The 23,538-nt window shown below is 43.8% G+C and overlaps 1 protein-coding gene across 2 annotated transcripts in view; it reads left to right on the top strand.

Moving 5' to 3' along the window:
* dgkza (diacylglycerol kinase, zeta a) overlaps positions 1-23,538 on the top strand; it is a 328,455-nt gene that overhangs the window by 266,098 nt on the left and 38,819 nt on the right. The window lies entirely within an intron of this gene.

Here is a 23,538-nt window from a genome sequence, read left to right as displayed (position 1 = left end):
TATTATTTAATTTGCTGTATCTTCAACAGTAGGAATATTAATTCACCTGCTGTGTCCATAACACTGAAGTAGCACAAACCCTACTGAGTGACTTTGGTATACAACTTGCCCTATGTGAGTGCACTGAAGCATAATTTATTGTGCTGTGTCAGTGATTTGAAGTATAATATACCCTGCACTATCACGAACAGTGGAGTGTCCCTCCCCCTGCACTGTTGCTAACACTGGAATGTCCCTTACCCACACTGTCGCTAACACTGGAATGTCCCTTTCCCTGCACTGTCGCTAACACTGGAATGTCCCTTACCCTGCACTGTCGCTAACACTGGAATGTCCCTTGACCTGCACTCTAACCAGCAACAGAGTGAAACTTATCCTGCTCTGTCACTAACACTGAAGTGATCTTTACCCAGCACTGTCACTAACACTGGAGAGAGTCTCACCCTGAACTGCCATGAACACTGGAGTGAACATACCTTGCCCTGTCACTAACACTGGAGTGTCCCTTGCTCTGCACTGTCATCAACGCTGGAGTTTTGTTTTATTAATTCATGGGATGTGAACATCACTGGAAAGGACAGCATTTAATGCCCAAACCTTTGACTTGCAGCAGAGCGGCTTTCTCAGCCATTTCAAAGAGCAGTTAAATGTCAACCACATTGCTGTGGGTCTGGAGCCACATAGGCCAGACCAGATAAGGATGGCACTCCCTTTCCAAAGGACATTAACAAACCAGTTGTTTCTTTTTTCGTAAATTTCTGGTAGTTTCATTGTCTCCATTTATGATAAAGCTTTTTTTAATTCCATTTTATTTATTTAATCAACTGAATTAAAATTCCCCAGCTGCCATGGTGGGATTTGAACTTGTCTCTCTGGTTCATTAGTCCAGGCTTCTGGATTACTGATCTATTAACATAACCAAAGCCTTTACTCTATAGTATCATTATAATACTGGCACATCGCTTACCCTGTTGGATCTGTATTACTGGAATATCACGTACTCTGCTGTATCATTACAGTAGTATATCAATTCCCCTGCTGTGTCCATAACACTGAATTAGTACAATGTTGTTGTTTGGTATTGGTATTCCCTACTGTGTCAGTGCATTTGAGTGCAATTTGTTTTGCTGTGTCAGTGATTTGAAATATAACTTAATTCAGTGCTACTGACACAGCAGAGTATCAGTAGCCGTGCTCTGTCTGTGATGCACTTCCTTCCCTTGCTGTGGGAGCAGATCAATTTTGTAGTTTAAAATGCAATATCAATACTGCTATTGTGTCAGTAACACTAACTGTGCATTGTGGTACATGAGGGAACTTGGTTGGATAAATGCTAAAAACAGGGAATTGCCGACGGAAAACCACCGAGTCATAGCAATAATTTCTTTACCATCCAGATGTAACTGCAGGAGGCCTCAGTACAGCTGTCACTTCTAGTTGCGTGCTATTTTTGACTGTTGCTGTCATCGATCGTTCAAGCATTCATTCAACGATAGTTGTGTTAAAATTTGCAACAAAATTGTATTTTGCTGAAAAGAGAAACACATTGCTGAAGCTTTTCGTCTTGCACTCACCAGACGAAACACAAGAATGCCAAATTTCAAACGATCACAACGATTTATACTGCAGGAGAAAAGAGTGCTGATTGGTTGACAAGTCAACTCTGATTGGCTGAGGCATTGCCATGGAGAATGCAACATGGAATTTTAGCTCCCGGGTAATTAGAAAAAGGAGTCAGGCTTGAACATATTTCTTTTGTTTGCAGGGAATGGGTCTCTGCATATAAATGTGTGTTGCTTTAGGCAAATGTAAATAAGCATGTTACGAGCTCAACTGATTGTTTTAACCTGGTTGTTAATGTAGCTGTTAGCACACTCAGGATTGTTCAGCAAGTGCTGCCCAATCGTGGGAAAACATCTAACAGATGTTTTGCAAGCGCGAGCTGGTTAACTCTGCCTATAACAAACAACTGAAGGAATGTGCTGTTTGATTATATCTATTTTCTGTTCATTCCACTCCAAAGCTTAACTCTTAGATGGCTGTGATATATCTTCTAAAGTGGAGAAATCAAGCAGGGCAGAGCGAGGGAAAATTGAGGCTGCTACATCAGTTTAGGCAAGCACATGTAGGTTTTGTCACAGTGAAAGGGTTAAAGATTCATGTTCACTGCCATGAAGGAAAAAAAGACAATTTCTTGCATTTTAAGATGATTGTGATAAATGTCACATTTTTGGCTCAGGTTCCTAGTTCCTAACCAACATCTGAATTTGATTTCTTTCAGCAACCCATCCTTACTCCTGTCAGTCTGAAGCTAACAGTCATCCAGATATTTTGATTTCTGTTTGCCAACTCGCAGAGTTGGGATTGGAATTTTAGGCAGACATCCAGGTTCATTCTCAAATGCCTGAGAAGCCCTACAAATAGTTGCAGCATCGACCCGCCCCATTGCTCCTAATGGGCCTATCTCAGTTCCTTTTTAGCTTTTGAAGTTCTGAAATTGGGCAATCACCTCGTCTCCTTGGGTTGCAATTCAAAGGTGTTAGACCAATTCTGTTTGATGACCAAAGCAAAGTGCTAAGAGCAGGATTTCCTCAGGGTAGTGTCCAAGGCTCAATTTCAGCTGCTTCACAAATGACATTCCCTTCAAAATAATGTCAGAAGAGGGGACATTTAATGATGATTGCAGTGTTCGGTACTATTCACAATTCCTCAGATAACGAAGCAATGTGCCCACAGGCTGCAAGATCTGGACAACATCCAGGCTTAGGCTGATAAGTGGCAAGTAACATTTGCACTGCACAAATATCTAGTGATTACTACCTCCAATAAGAGAGAATCTACCCATCTCCCTTTGACATTCAATGACATTACCGCCGCTAACTTCCCCACCCTCAATATCCTGGGGGTTACCATTGACCAGAAATTTAACTGGACCAGCCATATAAATACTGTGTCTACAAGAATAAGAAATTCTCTGGGAAGTAATTCACCTTCTGACTCTATAAAGCCAGTTCGTCATTTTCAAGACACAAGTCAAGAATGTGATGAAATACTCTATATTTGCCTGGAATAGTGTAGCTCTTGAGAAACTTGACACTATCCAGGACAATGCAGCCCAATCCACCATCCTAAAAAATAACCCCCAGTACAACTGACACACAGTGGCAGCAGTGTGTACCATCTACAACATGCACTGGAGCAACTCACCAAGGCTCCTTCGGCAGCACCTTCCAAGCCATGACCTCTACCACCTAGAAGGACAAGAGCAGCAGATGCATGGGAACATGACCACCTGCAACTTCCCCTCCAAGCCACATACCATCCTGACCTGGAACTATATCGTCATTCCTTCATTGTTGAAGGGTCAAAATCATGGAACACCCTTACTAACACCACTGTTGTAGTGTTGTCACCACATAGATGGCAACAGTTCCAGAAGGCAGCACACTTTCCCAAGGGCCGTTAGGTATGGGTAACAAACGGACTTTCCAGCAAAGCTTACATCATATGAATGAATAAAATAAGCAAGGTATCACGTTAATGATCTTTGCCAGAGGAAGAGAAAAAGTAGATTTCTCTTGCTCCTTGCCTCATGCCCCACGCCTTATACCCTGTGCCACCCATCTGTCCGAGAGCCAGTTATAACATCACTGGAAGGTATCTAGGAACCAATCAGCTACAGTATGTAGTCTGACTAGCAAGATGGAGATAAAGCTTGGTGGATTGGAGGGGGAAGGGGTTGGTGGGGAGGATGAGGGAGGGTGGGTGGGTGATGGTGGCTACAGGGAGGGGGCAAGTAGTTTGTGGGAAAAAAATGAAGGCACAAGAATTAAGTTCTCTTGTGACATAGGATCGTACAGTACAGAAGGAAGCCATCCAACCTATCATGCCTATGCTGGGAGAGCTATCTTAAGAACATAAGAAAAAGCAGCAAGATTAGACCATATGGCCTCTCAAGCCTTTCCCCTATTCAATACAATCATGGCGGAACTTCTGCCTAACTTCACTTTCCTGTCCGCTCCCCATTTCCCTCGATTCCCTAAGAGACTGAGTCTGTCTGTTTTAGCCTTAAATATATTGAACAGTTGAGAATCATAACTCTCTGGGATAGATAATTCCAAAGATTCATAATCATTTGAGCGAAGAAATTTCCCCTCATTTCAGGCCTAAAATAATCAGCCCCTTAATCTGCGTCTGTGCCCCCTTTTCTAGATTTCCCAGCTAGCGGAAACAACCTCAGTGTCTCCCATGTGTCACCTCTCATTCTTCTAAATTCCAGAGTGTATCAGCCCAATTTACTGAACGCCTCATCATAGGACAATCCCCTCATGCCAGGAACTAATCTAGTAAGCCTTTGCTGTACCACCTCCAAGGCAAGTATATCCTTCCTTCGGTATGAAGATCAAAACTGTGCGCAGTCTTCCTGGTGTGGTCTTACCAAAACTCTTATCAATTGAAGCATGACTTATTTATCCTTGTACTCCAGTCCACTTTCATAAAGGCCAACATGCCATTTACCTTCCTAATTCCTTCCTGTACCGGCAGGCTAATTTTCAGTGCTTTCGTACAAGTACACCCAAGTCTCTGTGAACATCAACACGAAGTTTCACACCTTTTAAAAGATATTCTACTTTTCTGTTCAAAGTGAATAACGTCACACTTCCCCACATTATACTCCAAGTGTCATCTTTGTTTCCCATTTACTTAACCTGTCCATATCTCTTTGCAGCCTCAGTGTCCTCCTTACAACTTACATTCCCACCTAACTATGTATCATCAACAAACCTGGATACATTACTCTGTTTCATTGTCTAAGTCATTAATATAGATTGTAAATAGCTGAGGCCCTTGCGGTACTCCACTTGTCACAGCCTGCCAATTTTAAAATGCCCTATTTATCCCTACTCTCTGCTTCCTATATCATTAACCAACCCTCTGTCCATGCTAATATATTCGCACAACTCCATGAGCCCTTATCTTTCCAAGTAAGCTTTGGTGTGGCACCTTATCGAATCCCTTTTGGAAATCCAGGTAGACTAGATCCACTGGTTCCCCTTGACCTATCCTACTAATTACATCCAGAAAAAAAAATCTAGTAATTAATTTGTCACGATCTACCTTCGTACAGCCATATTGACTTTGTCTGATCATACTTTGATATTCTAAGATGGTTAAAACACTCTTAATAAGGGTCTAGCACTTTCCTGATGACTGACGTCAGGCTAACTGGCCTGGTTTTCTCTCTCCTTTCTTGAATAGCGGTGTTACATTTCTGAACATTCAAGTTTCTAAGAAATTTTGGAAATTACAACCAGTGTTTTTTTACAACATGTTGACCATTATGTCCTGGGGATTTGTCAGCTTTAGCCACTTAAGTTGCTTCAGTACATTTTTTCCTGCTAATATTAATTACTTTCAGCCCCTCATTCTTATTGGCTTCTTGGTTACCCTTTCTTTCTGGTATGTAATTTGTCTTTTTTTAATTCATTCATGGGATGTGGACCAGCATTTATTGCCCATCCCTAGCTGCCCTTGAGAAGGTGGTGGTGAGTTTCCGCCTCGAACCGCTGCAGGCCATGAGATGCAGGTACACCCACAGTGCTGTTAGGAAGGAAGTTCCAGGATTTTGACCCAACGACAGTGAAGGAATGGCGATATATTCCCAAGTCAGAATGGAGAGTGACTTGGAGAGGAACTTCCAGGTGGTGGTGTTCCCATCTATCTACTGCCCTTGTCCTTCTAGATGGTATTGGTCATGGGTTTGGAAGGTGCTGTCTAAGGATCCTTGGTAAATTTCTGAAGTGCATCCTGTAGATGGTACACACTGCTGCTACTGTGCGTCAGTGGTGGAGGGAGTGAATGTTTGTGGATGTGGTGCCAATCAAGCGAGCTGCTTTGTCCTGGACAGTGTCAAGCTTCTTGAGTGTTTTGAGAGCTGCACTCATCCAGGCTAGTGGGAAGTATTCCATCACACTCCTGACTTGTGCCTTGTAGATGGTGGACAGACTTTGGGGAGTCAGGAGGTGAGTTACTCGTCACAGGATTCCTAGCCTCTGACCAGCTCTTGTAGCTAAAGTATTTATATGGCTAGTCCAGTTCAGCTTCTGGTCAATAGTAACCCTCAGGATGTTGATAGTGGGAGGTTCAGTGATGATAATGCCATTGAGCATCAAGGGGTGATGGTTAGATCCTTTCTTATTGGAGATGGCCATTGCCTGACACTTGTGTGGTGCAAATGTTACTTGTCAGCCCAAGCCTGGATATTGTCCAGGTTCTGACGCATTTGGACATGGACTGCTTCATTATTTGAGGAGTCATGAATGGTGTTAAGCATTGTGCAGCTATCAGCGAACATCTGCACTTCTGATCTTATGATGGAAGGAAGGTCATTGATGAAGCAGCTGAAGATGGTTGGGCCTAGGATACTACCCTGAGGAACTCCTGCAGTGATGTCCTGGAGCTGAGATGACTGACCTCCAACAACCACAACCATCTTCCTTTGTGCTAGGTATGACTCCAACCAGCAGAGAGTTTTCCTCCCGATTCCCAGTCTCTTCTGCTGTGAAGATGGTCACACAATATTTGTTCAATGTCTCTGTCATTTCCTCATTCTCCGTGATAATTTCTCCTGTGTCTGCCTCGAATGGGCCAATGTTTACATTAGGTTCTCTTCCTTTTTACATTAATTGTAAAAGCTCTTACAATTTTTTTTAATATTCCTGGCTTGTTTACACTCATGCTATTTTTTTCTACTTTTATCAACTTTTTGGTCACCTCTTGCTGGCTTCTGAAATTCTCCTAACCCTCAGACTTACTACTATTCTTTGCAACATTATAAATCTCTTCTTTTAACCTAATACTTCCCTAGCAAGCTACAGATGAATCTTTCTTGCTGAGTTTTTGTTTGTAATGGAACATAGTTTGTTGGAACAATGCAAATCATCCCACTCTTTTCCTTTGGCCCCTGCCTGTTTGACCCGAGGCAGTGGATCCAGATTCTCTATCTACATTATTTTAGTCATGCTCGCTGTATCTGCTGATGCCATTTGTCCTCCCTGTTGATGAGATGCTGCCCTGCTTCCACTTTGTGGCCCCCCACAATGCCATGGCTCAGATTCAGAATTGAAAGAAAAAGAGTAGTTGTATTTATATAGCACCTTTCTCAATCTCAGGATGTCTGTGTTTTTCAGCCAACAAAGTAGATTTTCGATTATAGTCACTGCTGTAAGATAGGAAACCTGGAAATCAATTTGTGCACAGCCGGGATCTCACATAATGATCATATAATCTGTTTTAGCGATGTTGGTTGAATGATAAGTTTAGACCAGGACACTGGGGTAACTCTCCCACTCTTTTTTGAATAGTGCTTTGGATTTTTTTACATACACCTGTGAGGCCAGACATGGCCTCAGTTTATTGTCTTATCTAAAGCATGACACCCCTGACAATGCAGCACTCCCTCAGTACTACACTGGCATGTTACCTTAGATTTGGTGCTCAAGTCCTTGACTGGGACTTGAACCCACAGCCTTCTCACTCAGAATTGAATCTGCCACCACAGAACCAAAGCAATTGTCAAACTTGTGCCTATCCCCTAGTGCATTGCACCATATATTGTTGGAACTCCAATGTGCTGAAATGTTTAAATTCTCTTTTTAAATTCCTGCTTACAACGGTAAGTGAGTTTCAGTAGGTAACTGAAGAAACTACTTCAGATGTATCTCTCTGACTCAGTTTAATCCTATAATATCCAGACTGGGCCTTTCTGCCTGGCTCAGGAACATCAGTCTGTCAGCTCCCGTCACATATATGGGCATGGCAGTATTGTCAGACATGAATAGTTACAGGCAATGAACAATTCTTCTATCATAGCTGATAGATCACGGCCCCTTGGGGGATTTTGACTGTTTCTGGACAAGCATGGCTCAGCTGAATAATTCTGCAATCTCATCAGTGATTGACAGTATAATTAACGTCCTTTCTTCTTAGTCTGCACCTGAGTGTGAGGGAGTTTGAGCACTGTAATCCATTCCAGGTAACTCTGGGAAGAGTCCTGTATAAAGCAAGAGTATGCTGAACATGTGGTGCAGCTTGAGGGAGGGAGTTGTGCAACATTTCAGAAGCCAAGATTGTGCAAGTTAAACTGCCCACAGTGGTCATCAATTTAATTGTTATAGAATGTGCCACTAATAATTTTAACAATATTTTAAATTCAAAATCTCCTAAAATTGCTAATGTACAGCACCTTTTTGCATTTGTAAAGTACTTATAATGTAGGAAGAAAATCCCTGAGGGCTTCAAAAAGCTCAAGGAGAAAATGAATGCTGATCCAAAAAAGGACTAAAAGGTTCATTAAAGGGATTGGCTTGAAGAATAATGTTAAAGGAGGGGGAGAGAGGTGGAGAGATTTAGAGAAGGGATTCCAGAGCATCAGACCAAAGCAGCAGATTCGACAATCACCAATGGTGAGGTAAAAGGAGCTGAGGATGCACAAGAGACCAAAGTCAGAGAACCATGAGTTGGGAGAAGTTATGGGCGGGTGGAGCAAGACCACAAAGGAATATAAACACATGGATGAGGATTTTAAATTTGAGATGTTAGTAGGGGCCAGTGATGGCAGGTGTGCTGTGTGAGCAGGATTTAGTGCAGGTTAGTATACGAGCATCAGTATTCTAGATGTCCTCCAGTTTACTGTAATGGGCCAGTAGAGCATTGGAATAGCCAAGTCTGGGTTGGACAAATGCCAAGGATGAGGGTTCCTGCAGCAGATGGACTGAGGCAGGTGCGGTGACAGCCACTATTATGGAAGTGTAAGTTGGCAGTCTGTGATAGAGGGGATATAGGGTCAGAAGTATGGAGTTAAAGAAGAAGAAAAGCTGCATGGTAAATGGCAGGCAAAAGGCTGAGCAATTGAGAGTTTGAAAGTGTAAATATGAGTGATTTGGAGGAGTAGTTTTTCCAAATACAGACTCCATGGGAAATGCGGTTGGAAGAGCAGTGTGATTGGTGAAGTAATAAGGAAACATTTGGATATGGCATTGACAGTACCGAGGAACATGGAATTATGAGACAAAGAAAGACCAACAAACATCTAGTTTTCTTTTTAGCATCCTGGTAGTTTGATGATACAATGATGATGGAGTGTTGACTGGGTGTGCCTTGGGTGGGGAGTAGACACCTATTTTAAAGATGAAGTGAAGGGATGGAATCATTCGAAGTGCCCAACTGAGGGGAAGTCTGAGGAGAAAGGGAGAGACTGAGGAGATAGTTGGTCATGAGGATCAGACCACCACAGCGGTTTGGGTAGGTGGAAACTCCAGCTAGGATGGGATGCTTTGATAAAGCTAGGTGTCACTGTCCATGAGCCAAGTTCCGTTCAAAGCCAGAATATTAAAACGGTCATCGCCATAAGGTTATGGGTACTAAGGGCTTTGTTCACAAGTGAACGGACATTCTGGAGGGAAAAGCAGAGAAGTTCTTCACCTCTACTTGGATATATACCGCCATTTCTTAATTGTCACTGGCCCAAAATCCAAGAACATCTTATCTAATCACATTGTGGGAGACCCTGCATCATACAATCTGCAGCCACTCAAGAAGGCAGCTTGCAACCAATTCCTCAGGGGCAACTAGGGGCGGGATTTTCCGCACCCACCTGCCGCCAGAATCTTCCCATCCCGCCACAAGTCAGACTTTCGCTGGTGTGCCACCTCACCCATGGTGGGTCCCACCCGCAACAGGGTCGGAAAATCCCGGTCTAAGGAATGGACAATAAATGCTGGCTTTGCCAATGATGCCATATCCTAAAAATTAATTCAATAAAAGAAAGTCAAAGTTTGATCTGCCGGCAGGTGGCAGTGGCAGTGGTAGTGGTGCATGAGGTGAACAGGATGGGAGGGAGGTTAATGATGTTAGCCCTCAGTGAGTGTAAGAGAGTTACAGAGGATAACTATGGGCTTATTTGAGGAGCATTCAAACCTGGAAAGGTGTCATGAGAGTAGAGAGGTAGAGAAATAGTGATAGGTTGGGGTAGAAATTAGCACAGGCTCAAGTACCCAAGAGAAAAGAATCAAAGCTAACATGACTAGGTGACAGGAAGGGGGAGAGACAAGAGGAAGATCCAAGGGACCAAGAGAAATATATTATCCCCAAAAGGCCTTCCTTTATGTGTTATATTTAAGTAAGTGTCAATAGATTGTTCTATCATGAGACTTGTTCTGATGTGGCAGGTGATATGTGCCAGGCAGACCAAATCCACAAGAGAAACTTTGCCATGCTATCATAATGGTTTTGCAAATTGTATGTATTATGAGAATATTTGTACACTGAATTCAGAAGTAGTGAGTCCACTAATACCACTAAACATTTATTAACAGAAGAAAAGAATTCAAACACATACAAAGGAATACAGTTATTTAATACTATAACAAATCCCAAAATTCCTAATTAACCTAACTCCCAACTACACACACCCTTTAAGGCAACGGTCCAAAATAGATTTTAAATTTAAATAAGCAGTCCAGCAAGGTTACCACAGCACCCACCCAACCGTGGAATTCCAAAGGCTTTTAACACAACTTTAATTACTGGGCACAGCAGACTTCTGCAAAAGTGGCTAGAGGATTTTCCCCAAGGCTGCTTTACATGGTGTACCTTTCAAGATGTAACACCCTCACACCCCCATAACCTTCCATCCTTCTTGATATATGTTTTCTCTCTTTAATGTGTAAAATCCCATTGGGAAGAATTTTCCCATCGGCGAGCGGGGGTGGGGCCTGCTTGCCGACGTGTAAAATGACACGCAGCGACATCGGTCGGGCGTCCCGATGTCACTGCATGTCATTTAGATTTTCAGTTCGGTGGGCACACAGCCGAGTTGACTGCGCACCCGTCGAGCTGTCAAAGGCCTATTAAGGCCATTTAAAACCTAATTAATTCAATTTAATGAGCTGCCCATCCAACCTTAAGGTTGGCGGGCAGGCGAAGAGCCCAGGCGGCTTTTGCATTTATCATGAAACCTCATCCACGGGCGAGGTGAGGTTTCATAAGTGTTTTAAAATATAATAAAAATTTATACTTTTATTCTTTGACATGTCCCAGCTCATGTGATAGTGTCACATGAGGGGACATGTTTTAAAAGCTTTAAAAATCTTTATTTAAAACTTTAGCACTGAAACAAATCTCCCTGAGGCACCCCTGCAAAAGAGCACAGGGAACCTCTCTGGGAATTCCCACCCCCACCGCCCACACAGGGAGCGCTCAGTGCTTCCAGGCGAGCATCACGCATCACACTGGGCAGATCTTAATTGGCCCACCCTCGTAAAATGGCAGCATGGACCCAATCGGGCACCAATCGGGTTCCCCCCTGCTCAATACTCTCCGAAGGGTCATGAGGATTCGAAACGTCAACTCTTTTCTTCTCCGCCGATGCTGCCAGACCTGCTGAGTTTTTCCAGGTAATTCTACTTTTGTTTTGGATTTCCAGCATCCGCAGTTTTTTGTTTTTTGTTTTTATCTTTTAAGTTTTCTACTATATGGGAAGGGAGTAATGGAAAATAAGTTACCGATTAACAGCAACTGCAGGACTCTCAAGTTGTGCAACATTTATTTAGCTGATGGATTACAGAGTTGTCATCCTGGCTTATTCACACAGCAGGGAGAAATCAAACATAGTGCATGTTAATGTTGTGTGTGATGCTTCCAGTGCCATGCTCCTAATACATGACCGCAAACTGCTCCCACCACTACCACCGCCAGTGACAAAACCTGTGATCAAAGAGGACTTCAACATGGCATTACACAGCTTAAAACACTCCCTCTGTAGAGGCAACCCACATTAGGGAGGAAGAAGATCTATAATTATACCACTGAGGAGTTTTTCCTGTGGGGCTAGTGAAAGTAAAGTGTGAAAGTGTCACACACCCCCATGCCACTTCACTTTGATGACTGAAATGCTAATGCTGCTGCACTACAATGGTTTACTAATACCCTTACATTCTTGTGGTGATGGTGATGTATTGGCTTCATGTAGAGTTATGTCTTCAACTGATTCATCATGCAGTGTGACCAGATATTAGTGTAGCATCTCCTGATGAGAGCTCAGGTCAGGAGAGGGCTGGAGATGGGTCAGCACCAGTTTACAGCCTAATAAGCCTACTAGGTTTCTCTTTCGTAATATAATTTTTTTCCTCACTCCATTGTGTCAGTTTCCCCCCACAAAAGGTTGAGGTAGGGACTGGCTTTCAGCTTTTGCTGCTCCATAACTAGCCACCAGATGATTTGCAAAATAAACCTGTGGAGACTCCTCCCTTGATTTTCCTTGTTTGGGAAAAAGAAATTGTGGTTTCTATGCAGTTTAGGCTGTGATGTTATGGCTGTTGCTGTCTACCTCAAACTCAACTGATCACCAAATCAGTGGAATAACCAGGTATACTAGTCACATCTGTTGTCGGGTCATCACCTGACCTGTATTGTTACCTATAATCAGTTCTTTTCTCAATGTATGAATTAACTTTGAAAGCTAACAGTGACAACCAATATCACTAAAGCAGGTTATCTGTAACTTTGCTGTTTGTGGGACCTTGCTGTGCGACAGTCAGCTGCCGTGTTTCCTACATTACATTTAATTGGCTGTGAAGTGCTTTGGAAAGTGTGTGAAGGGCACAATAAAAATACAAATCTGTCTTTCTGTCCCAAAAACACAAACTGCTGGAAATACTCAGCAAGGCAGGCAGCATCTATGGAGAGAAACTGAGTTAACGTTTCAGGTCGAGATGACCTTCCATCAGTACTCTGAACCTCAGAAGGATTCTGATGAAAGATCATCTTGACCTGAAACCTTAATTCTGTTTCTCTCCACAGATGCCATCTGACCAGCCGGGTATTTCCAGTATCTTTTTGTTTTCATTTCCAGCTTCCACAGTATTTCTTTCACACAATAAAAAGTAAGGCTTTAATTTATCTTTTGAAAACATAGCTTCATTAATGTAGTGTTTGTGGAGCGTTTCTTTCCTACTGCATTCACCTTTTGACTGTATACTGAGAGAAATGTTTTGAAGCTACAAAGGGGTGTTTTGGTGAATGAGTGATCAGGATGTGCTGATCCTGGCTATCGTGCAGCTTTTGGGTAATGTGCTTTTGAAATTGAATCTAACTGTGTGCACATATCCTTCACTGCAGACCAGCCTGATCTACAGCTTTCCGCTGAGTTACCAAAGCTGAACATGAGCTGAAAGTCTCCCAGAGGAATAGATAATAAGCATTGCTTTCTAGTCCACAGGGATTCCCATCAAAGAGCGCAAAGCTACTGACAGAAAACTTCAAAGACTGCCAAAAATAAAGCAAATTATCAGTGACATGTTTATTCAGAACCCCACATATCACTCAGTAAGAAACCTGGTAATGGCCACATTCATACCAAATGCACAGGGGAATGCATTCATTCTGAATAAGCCTGGTAAAACTTCAACTCGTATAATATTAGCCTAAGAAATGTCCGATGTGACTTTACAGATCTCTCTGGTTCTATGTGACAAAATCAATAAGGCTTCAAATTCTACATCATTTATCAACCACAGAGCCCAGGACAACGATTGTATTATTTTAGACGTTATTCTGACCTTCAAATTTGGGTGTGAGACTTGCGAAGTGGTGCAAGTGTGCAGCAAGTGTAATGGGTAAATGCAATATGATGGTATTGTGATAAAAATAAAGGATTTTCCTATAGATAAAAAGAAAAGACTGCAGATGCTGGAAATCCAAAACAAAAACAGAATTATCTGGAAAAACTCAGCAGGTCTGGCAGCATCGGCGGAGAAGAAGAGTTGACGTTTCGAGTCCTCATGACCCTTCAACAGAACTGAGCGATATAAGGAGTAAAATATAAGCTAGTTTAAGGTGGGGTTGGGGGGTTGGGTGGGGGGAGAGAAGTGGAGGGGGGTGGTGTGGTTGTAGGGACAAGCAAGCAGTGATAGGAGCAGATAATCAAAAGATATCACAGACAAAAGAACACAGAGGTGTTGAAGTTGGTGATATTATCTAGATGAATGTGCTAATTAAGAATGGATGCTAGGGCACTCAAGGTATAGCTCTAGTGGGGGTGGGGGGGCATAAAAGTTTAAAAATAATGGAAATAGGTGGGAAAAGAAAAATCTATATAAATTATTGGAAAAAACAAAAGGAAGGGGGAAGAAACAGAAAGGGGGTGGGGATGGAGGAGGGAGGTCAAGACCTAAAGTTGTTGAATTCAATATTCAGTCCGGAAGGCTGTAAAGTGCCTAGTCGGAAGATGAGGTGCTGTTCCTCCAGCTTGCGTTGGGCTTCACTGGAGCAATGCAGCAAGCCAAGGACAGACATGTGGGCAAGAGAGCAGGGTGGAGTGTTAAAAAGACAAGCGACAGAGAGGTTTGGCTCATTCTTGCGGACAGACTGCAGGTGTTCTGCAAAGCGGTCGCCCAGTTTACGTTTGGTCTCTCCAATGTAGAGGAGACCGCATTGGGAGCAACGAATGCAGTAGACTAAGTTGGGGGAAATGCAAGTGAAATGCTGCTTCACTTGAAAGGAGTGTTTGGGCCTTTGGACGGAGAGGAGAGAGGAAGTGAAGGGGCAGGTGTTGCATCTTTTGCGTGGTCATGGGGAGGTGCCATAGGTGGGGGTTGAGGAGCAGGGGGTGATGGAGCAGTGGACCAGGGTGTCCCGGAGGGAACGATCCCTATGGAATGCCGCCGGGGGGGTGAAGGGAAGATATGTTTCGTGGTGGCATCATGCTGGAGTTGGCGGAAATGGCGGAGAATGATCCTTTGAATGCGGAGGCTGTTGGGGTGATAAGTGAGGACAAGGGGGACCCTATCGTGTTTCTGAGAGGGAGGAGAAGGCATGAGGGCGGATGCGCGGGAGATGGGCCGGACAAGGTTGAGGGCCCTGTCAATGACCGTGGGTTGAAAACCTCGGTTAAGGAAGGAGGAGGACATGTCAGAGGAACTGTTTTTGAAGGTAGCATCATCAGAACAGATGCGACGGAGGCGAAGGAACTGAGAGAATGGGATGGAGTCCTTACAGGAAGCAGGGTGTGAGGAGTTGTAGTCAAGGTAGCTGTGGGAGTCGGTAGGCTTGTAATGGATATTGGTGGACAGTCTATCACCAGAGATTGAGACAGAGAGGTCAAGGAAGGGAAGGGAAGTGTCAGAGATGGACCACGTGAAAATGATGGAGGGGTGTAGATTGGAAGCAAAACTAATAAATTTTTCCAAGTCCCAATGAGAGCATGAAGCAGCACCGAAGTAATCATCGATGTACCGGAGAAAGAGTTGTGGAAGGGGGCGGGAGTAGGACTGGAACAAGGAATGTTCCACATACCCCATAAAGAGACAGGCATAGCTGGGGCCCATGCGGGTACCCATAACCACACCTTTTATTTGGAGGAAGTGAGAGGAGTTGAAGGAGAAATTATTCAGTGTGAGAACAAGTTCAGCCAGACGGAGGAGAGTAGTGGTGGATGGGGATTGTTCGGGCCTCTGTTCAAGGAAGAAGCTAAGGGCCCTCAGACCATCCTGGTGGGGGATGGAGGTGTAGAGGGATTGGACGTCCATGGTGAAGAGGAAGCGATTGGGGCCAGGGAACTGGAAATTGTTGATGTGACGTAAGGTGTCGGAGGAAACACGGATGTAGGTGGGAAGCGATTTTATAAGGGGAGAGAGAAGGGAGTCAAGATAACGAGAAATGGCGGAGGATGTTATGCGGTATGTTTCCAGGACTGTCACTGACCTCATCTCCTCTGGAGATCTTCCTCCCACAGCTTCCAACCAGATAGTTGCCCAACCTCAGACGGCCCACTTCTACCTCCTACTCAAAATCCACAAACAGAACTGTCCCGGTAGACCGATCATGTCAGCTTGCTCCTGCCCCATGGAACTCATTTCTCGTTATCTTGACTCCCTTCTCTCTCCCCTTGTCCAGTCCCTTCCCACCTACATCCGTGATTCCTCTGACACCTTACGTCACATCAACAATTTCCAGTTCCCTGGCCCCAACCGCTTCCTCTTCACCATGGACGTCCAAACCCTCTACACCTCCATCCCCCACCAGGATGGTCTGAGGGCCCTTAGCTTCTTCCTCGAACAGAGGCCCGAACAATCCCCATCCACCACTACTCTCCTCTGTCTGGCTGAACTTGTTCTCACACTGAACAATTTCTCCTTCAACTCCTCTCACTTCCTCCAAATAAAAGGTGTGGCTATGGGTACCTGCATGGGCCCCAGCTATGCCTGTCTCTTTATGGGGTATGTGGAACATTCCTTGTTCCAGTACTACTTCGGCCCCCTTCCACAACTCTTTCTCCTGTACATCGATGATTACTTCGGCGCTGCTTCATGCTCTCGTTGGGACTTGGAAAAATTTATTAGTTTTGCTTCCAATCTCCACCCCTCCATCATTTTCACGTGGTCCATCTCTGACACTTCCCTTCCCTTCCTTGACCTCTCTGTCTCAATCTCTGGTGATAGACTGTCCACCAGTATCCATTACAAGCCTACCGACTCCCACAGCTCCTCACACCCCGCTTCCTGTAAGGACTCCATCCCATTCTCTCAGTTCCTCCGCCTCCGTTGCATCTGTTCTGATGATGCTACCTTCAAAAACAGTTCCTCTGACATGCCCTCCTTCTTCCTTTACTGAGGTTTTCCACCCACGGTCGTTGACAGGGCCCTCAACTGTGTCCAGCCCATCCCCCACGCATCCGCCCTCACGCCTTCTCCTCCCTCCCAGAAACATGATAGGGTCGCCATTGTCCTCACTTATCATCCAACCAGCCTCCGCATTCAAAGGATCACCCTCTGCCATTTTCGCCAACTCCAGCATGATGCCACCACCAAACCCATCTTCCTTACACCCCCCCGGCGGCATTCCATAGGGATCATTCCCTCCGGGACACCTTGGTCTACTCCTCCATCATCCCCTACTCCTCAACCCCCACTTATGGCACCTCCCCATGCCCACGCAAAAGATGCAACGCCTGCCCCTTCACTTCCTCTCTCCTTACCATCCAAGGGCCCAAACACTCCTTTCAAGTGAAGCAGCATTTTATTTGCATTTCCCCCAACTTAGTCTACTGAATTTGTTGCTCCCAATGCGGTCTCCTCTACATTGGAGAGACCAAACGTAAACTGGGCGACCGCTTTGCAGAACACCTGCGGTCTGTCCGCAAGAATGACCCAAACCTCCCTGTAGCTTTCCATTTTAACACTCCACCCTGCTCTCTTGCCCACATGTCTGTCCTTGGCTTGCTGCATTGTTCCAGTGAAGCCCAATGCAAACTGGAGGAACAGCACCTCATCTTCTGACTAGGCACATTACAGCCTTCCGGACTGAATATTGAATTCAACAACTTTAGGTCTTGACCTCCCTCCTCCATCCCCACCCCTTTTCTGTTTCTTCCCCCTTCCTTTTGTTTTTTCCAATAATTTATATAAATTTTTCTTTTCCCTATTTCCATTATTTTTAAATCTTTTATGCCCCCCACCCCCACTGGAGCTATACCTTGAGTGCCCTACCATCCATTCTTAGTTAGCACATTCGTTCAGATAATATCACCAACTTCAACACCTCTGTGTTCTTTTGTCTGTGACATCTTTTGATTATCTGCTCCTATCCTGCTTGCTTGTCCCTACAACCACACCACCCCCCTCCACTTCTCTCTCCCCACCCAACCTCCCACCCCCACCTTAAACCAGCTTATATTTCACCCTTCTCCTTATATGACTCAGTTCTGTGGAAGGGTCATGAGGACTCGAAACGTCAACTCTTCTTCTCCGCCCTTGCTGCCAGACCTGCTGAGTTTTTCCAGATAATTCTGCTTTTGTTAAAGATTTTCCTGTGATGGACTATTTGTTGGATTCTTTCTTGCTGGTGAATACAGTAAAAGTCCTGGCACTATTAACTAATTTTTCAAGCTGTAGAGAATATATATCACCTGCCAGCTGTACACATCTCAGGACAAGACATTGATGTATGGAGGTTGATTGCTGCAATTGTCCTTGATGGACAACTTGGAGATCATTTGACGTGTTTGAACCTGATCAATGAGCTGAGCTGTTCCATGTAATTACAAGCATCCCATCTGGGTGACAATTTGGAGCTTTTTTTAAAGTAATAATTAGTTTTGCCATTAAGCCTCCATTGTTTGAAGAAGTGAGCTAGGTTTATGATATGGACAAGGCCATAATTGTGTACAGCGATGGATAAAGCTCCCAGGAGTTTCAGGCAGGATGTCAATTGATCATCAGAGTTGAATTCCTGCTATATTTGCGCTGCATTGCCCTTGAAATAATGGGCATATTTGTCCAGCCACTGATCTATACCTCATTTTCTACAGACAAGTAAATGGGATGATTTTGTTTCCATGATAGAATGATGCAGAACAGAAAAAGGCCCTTTGGTTCATCGTGCCTGTGCCTGCTCTTGGAGTGTGCTGTCCCATAATCCTGCAAATGCTTCCTTTTCAACTATTTATCCAGTTTTCTCTTGAAAGTTACTATTGAATTTGCTTCCACCAGCCTTTAAGGAAGTGAATTCCAGATCATCATAACTGCTAAGTAAAATATGTTCTAACCTCATATAATTAGCCAGCTTTTACTATTACAGCTATTACTCATTGTATTTGAGTGTGTTCAGAGTGAAGCCTTAAGCCATGAGAATGAGGCTGAAGCGAATTGCTGTTGGAATTTCAGCCTTCAGTGGTAGTGGCTGATTAACCATCATGATGGAGTGGGAAATAGTATATGTGGTGATTGTGCAGTTCCAGAATGCGCACTACAAACCGGTGCTCTCAACTCCAAGCTGGAAGAGTTCTAGAGCCCTAAATGCACCACCAAAAAAAATTGGCTGTTTGCAGTATGAACTGGGGCAAGATTGATGATGAAGACTAAATGTGCTTAGCATTAGAAATAAAGTTGGTGATCTAGAGGCACTAATTTGAGTGGAAGGATATGTTGTGAGTATAGTTTCAGTGGTAATTACTGGTTCTGGAGTTCACCTCATGATGTAATCAAAGACACTTCTTGCTCATTTAATTTTCCACTTTTTGTTCCCCCTCCGAGTTCCCTGAAGTTACTGAAACTGGCAAACTCTGTCATGTGTGATCTTACAGATGAGCTAATTGAACACAGTTTAGCTATTGAACCTGAGGTTGTTTTGGTCTGTATAACTCAGTTGCACACTGCAGTATCTATTCCATGGCTCTATTTGAATAAGAGCAGGGGAGTTCTCCCTGGCCAAAATTTATCCTTAAACCAACATCTCAACAACAGTTTAACCGGTTGTTATCTCATTTACTTTGCACAAATTAGTCATCATAATTTCTAAACATTACAAAATTTCCTTTCACTTTGAAGAGCTTCAGAAGAAAGCACATCGGACATTTTCCTTTATTGGGCAAGGTATTGAATACAAAAGTGGGATGTAATGATGGAACTGTATAAAATGCTGTTTAGGCCACAGCTGGAATTTTGTGTACTGCTCTGGTCACCACCTTAGAGGAAGGACATAATTGCTCTGGAGAGAGTACAGAGGAGATTTACAAGAATGTTGCCAGGGCTTCAAAATTGCAGCGATGTGGAGAGATTGGATAGGCTAGGATTGTTTTCCTTACAACAGGGGAGGCTAAGGGATGACCTAACTGAGGTGTACAAAATTATGAGGGGCCTAAAAAGGGTAAATGGGAAAGACTTGTTTCCCCTAGCTGAGGAGTCAGTTACCAGGGGGCATAGATTTAAGGTGCTTAGTAGAAGGATTAGAAGGGACATGAGGAAAACTTTTTCACCCAGAGGGTGGTGGGCATCTGGAATTCACTGCCAAAGTTGGTGGTTGAGGCCGAAAAGCTCAATCATTTAAAAGGTACTCAGATCTGCACCTGAAGTGCTGTAACTTGTAAGGCCATGGACCAGGCACTGGAAAGTGGAATTAAAAATGAGTGGCTAGTTTCTTTTTTCTCATTTTGTCCGGTGCAGGCATGATGGGCTGAATGGCCTCTTCCTGCACCGTAACTTTTCTTTGGTTCTATGGAATGTCCTGAGGCCATAAAAGGCACTATAGAAATGTTAGTTCATTATTTTTCATGAATAAATTATTCCATAACTTATGGTGAGTTAAACACTGCAGATCCATCTGGATTACAGGAGCATAGTTATAATGTTACTGGACTGGTGATCAAGAGGCCAGGACTAATGATCCAGAGAAGTGAATTCAAATCCCACCCCGGCAGCTGGGAAATTTAAATTCAATTACTAAAAAATATAATTTGGAATAAAAGGTTTGTAATAGTGATGATGACCGTGAAACTATAGATTGTTGTAAAAACTCGCCTGGTTCACTCATGTCCTTTGGGGAAGGAAATCTGGCAGCCTTGTATGTAGCCTGTAATGTGGCTGCAAAAAAGAAAAGCTTGCATTTATAATACCACCTTTTACAACCACTGGACCTCCCAAAGTGCTTTACAGTCAATGAAGTACTTTTGAATTGTAGTCGCTGTCACAATGTAAGAAACGTGAAAACCAATTTGCATGCAGCAAGCTCCCACAAACAGTAATGTGACTCCAGACCCACAGCAATGTGATTGGCTCTTAACTGCCCTCTGAAATGGCCTAGTAAGCCACTCATCTTTATTCAAGACGGCGGCCCACCATCACCCTCTCAAGGGCAATGATGGATGGACAGTAAATGTTGACCTTGCCAGTGACACCCACAGCCTGCGAATGAATGTTTTAAATAACCCGTTCTTGAGGCTCAGGTGAAAAATTAGCCACTGTGTTTTGCAGCTTAGTCTCCTGCGCAGCAAAAGTACATGGGATAGCTTCAATGTGTAAGAGTCATTGATAACCTCATACACTCTGAGGACCCTTTGATTTTGAATTATGTCACCAGGCAGGTAACAAAGTGATGAAGTAATGGCGAAAAAGTGCATTCTTCTATTGAGTGTGGTGAATGCTAATTCAAGTGCACAGAGTCAAAATTTGTAGATAAGCTGGAGAGATCAATACCTTCTGAAACAATCTCTTGCTGTTCTTTGAGAAGAAAAGAGTTGACGTTTCGAGTCCTCATGACCCTTCGACAGAACTTGAGTTCGAGTCCAAGAAAGAGTTGAAATATAAGCTGGTTTAAGGTGTGTGTGTGGGGGGCGGAGAGAGAGAGAGGTGGGGGGGGGGTGTGGTTGTAGGGACAAACAAGCAGTGATAGAAGCAGATCATCAAAAGATGTCAACAACAATAGTACAAAAGAACACATAGGTGTTAAAGTTGGTGATATTATCTAAACGAATGTGCTAATTGAGTTGGTTATGGTGGGCCGCCATCTTGAATAAAGATGAGTGGCTTACTAGGCCATTTCAGAGGGCAGTTAAGAGCCAATCACATTGCTGTGGGTCTGGAGTTTAGATAATATCACCAACTTTAACACCTATGTGTTCTTTTGTACTATTGTTGTTGACATCTTTTGATGATCTGCTTCTATCACTGCTTGTTTGTCCCTACAACTACACCCCCCCCTCCACCTCTGTCTCTCTCTCTCTCTCTCTCTCTCTCTCTGCCCCCCCACACACACACCTTAAACCAGCTTATATTTCAACTCTTTCTTGGACTCGAACTCAAGTTCTGTCGAAGGGTCATGAGGACTCGAAACGTCAACTCTTTTCTTCTCCGCCAATGCTGCCAGACCTGCTGAGTTTTTCCAGGTAATTCTGTTTTGTTTTTGTTTTGGATTTCCAGCATCCGCAGTTTTTTTGTTTTTATCTTGCTGTTCTTTGTCTTTCTTCCAGCTTTCCCTTCCTTCCTTTGTGTAGTGCCCTTCTCCCTCTGTCACTGACTGAATTCTGTGCACTTTCATCTCATTCCCAGCCCCCACTGCCTGTTCAGGATCTGCTGTCAAATCACAGCAGCAATTGGTTGAAAATGGATGTCAACTGAGGATAGATAGCCTAAGGTTAAACATCTGGTGAAAGAATGGCCTACCACACCAAGCAGTAATCAGTGTGCTTGTCACTTTGATGAAACTTAAATGGTAAATATAATAATCTCTCATCTCATCATGGACCACAGCCCCCATCTCAAGGTCACAATGCCAAAGCCAGAGGTGTTGCTTCCCTCCCCCCACTATCCACACTTTGGGCAGAATTTAATGCTCTCCCATGTGACGAGTTTGATGGCGGGGGAGGGTGGCATTTGATTGGATGGGTGTGGAGCCCACTGCCTTTACCACTGCCCTGATTAAGTCTGTGGCCCACTTATGGGCCTTATCCACAACTGCTGGTATTCACCCAGCGATGGGCAGGGACTGGTATACTGCCCCTTCAATTCCAGCCCATTATGTCACAGAGCACAGATAAGGTTCACAGCCATGATTTCCCCTTACCCCACACCCTCATGCCATGGCCCCAATCTCAATCTTGCCACCATCAGTGTTCAGTGGTGGCCAGGTAGAGTCCTCCTTGGGTCACCATTGTGCACGATCCTTAGTTTGTGCATTGGCACACTGTCAGGTCATGTAGTGAGAATGTCGTATGAGCAAATCCTGAAGAGGATCTTTGATGCTGCACTGACAATATTGAAGTAATTTTGTGGTTGCCAGCAAGAAGAGAGAAAGATTGCTTAATAACAACTTTAAAACAGTGCAAAATAGACATCCATGGGTTAAAACAATTTGTTCAACATAAAGCATGGCAAGAAGTTATCTATCGAGGCACCTTGCACTATGAGGTTTGTTACATTGTAGGTGCTGAATATAAAAGGCAGCTGTGGAAGTATTGGGTGAAAAATCAAGATTCCTAACCTTATCGAGGTTTCGCTACACCCACTGTTATCACTCATTCTGAGCAAAATTCGGTCACATCAGTCACCCAAGAACTCACTGCAAACAATAAGTTAATATACTGGTTGTCATCTTTGATATCGGAGGATGAATGATGAGGTAGACAGGTGGGGGCAGACTGCCCCCTCTGTCCTGGCCATGCCCAAGAAGACGCAGGCTAGAGAAATTTGTCCCTTTAAGAATGCCAGAACTTCAACCTGAAACAGATTTGGTGTGGAGTCCTGAGTTTGGCCACTCCCTTCTTAAAATGGTCATGTTCATGCGGGACATTGAAAGGCACAGCTAAAATTTACCTGCACAATAAAACTGACAACTCTTACATATTTCACTTCAAAGGTCATGAGCAAGTGAAGTGCATTCACTAAAGCTTAATCACCAGCTCCCCATCAAAAATCTGCTTTTGGTGTCAAAGACCTTTGGCATGGCTTTTAAAAAAACATAAGGAACATATAATAATCCAGACTTTGTGGCAGAAATGACATTAATATGGAATAAATCAAATGGCGACTTCCAGCATCTATACGTGCACTGTTAACATGTAATCCACTTTACACTGTTCCTCTACAAACTTTGCTACACCAGTATCTTGCAGGCCTGGAAAGTGGGGGTGACTCTGCCTCAGCCATTTGCAGGACACTCAGCCTCATTTTACAGGGGCCAAGCAACTAATCAGCTGCTGCCGGCCCC

Source organism: Carcharodon carcharias, chromosome 10 (genome assembly GCF_017639515.1).
Source record: "Carcharodon carcharias isolate sCarCar2 chromosome 10, sCarCar2.pri, whole genome shotgun sequence".
In the NCBI taxonomy this organism is placed as follows: domain Eukaryota; kingdom Metazoa; phylum Chordata; class Chondrichthyes; order Lamniformes; family Lamnidae; genus Carcharodon; species Carcharodon carcharias.
Note: the sequence above shows the minus strand (reverse complement) of the source record. Positions and strands in the feature narration are given on the sequence as shown.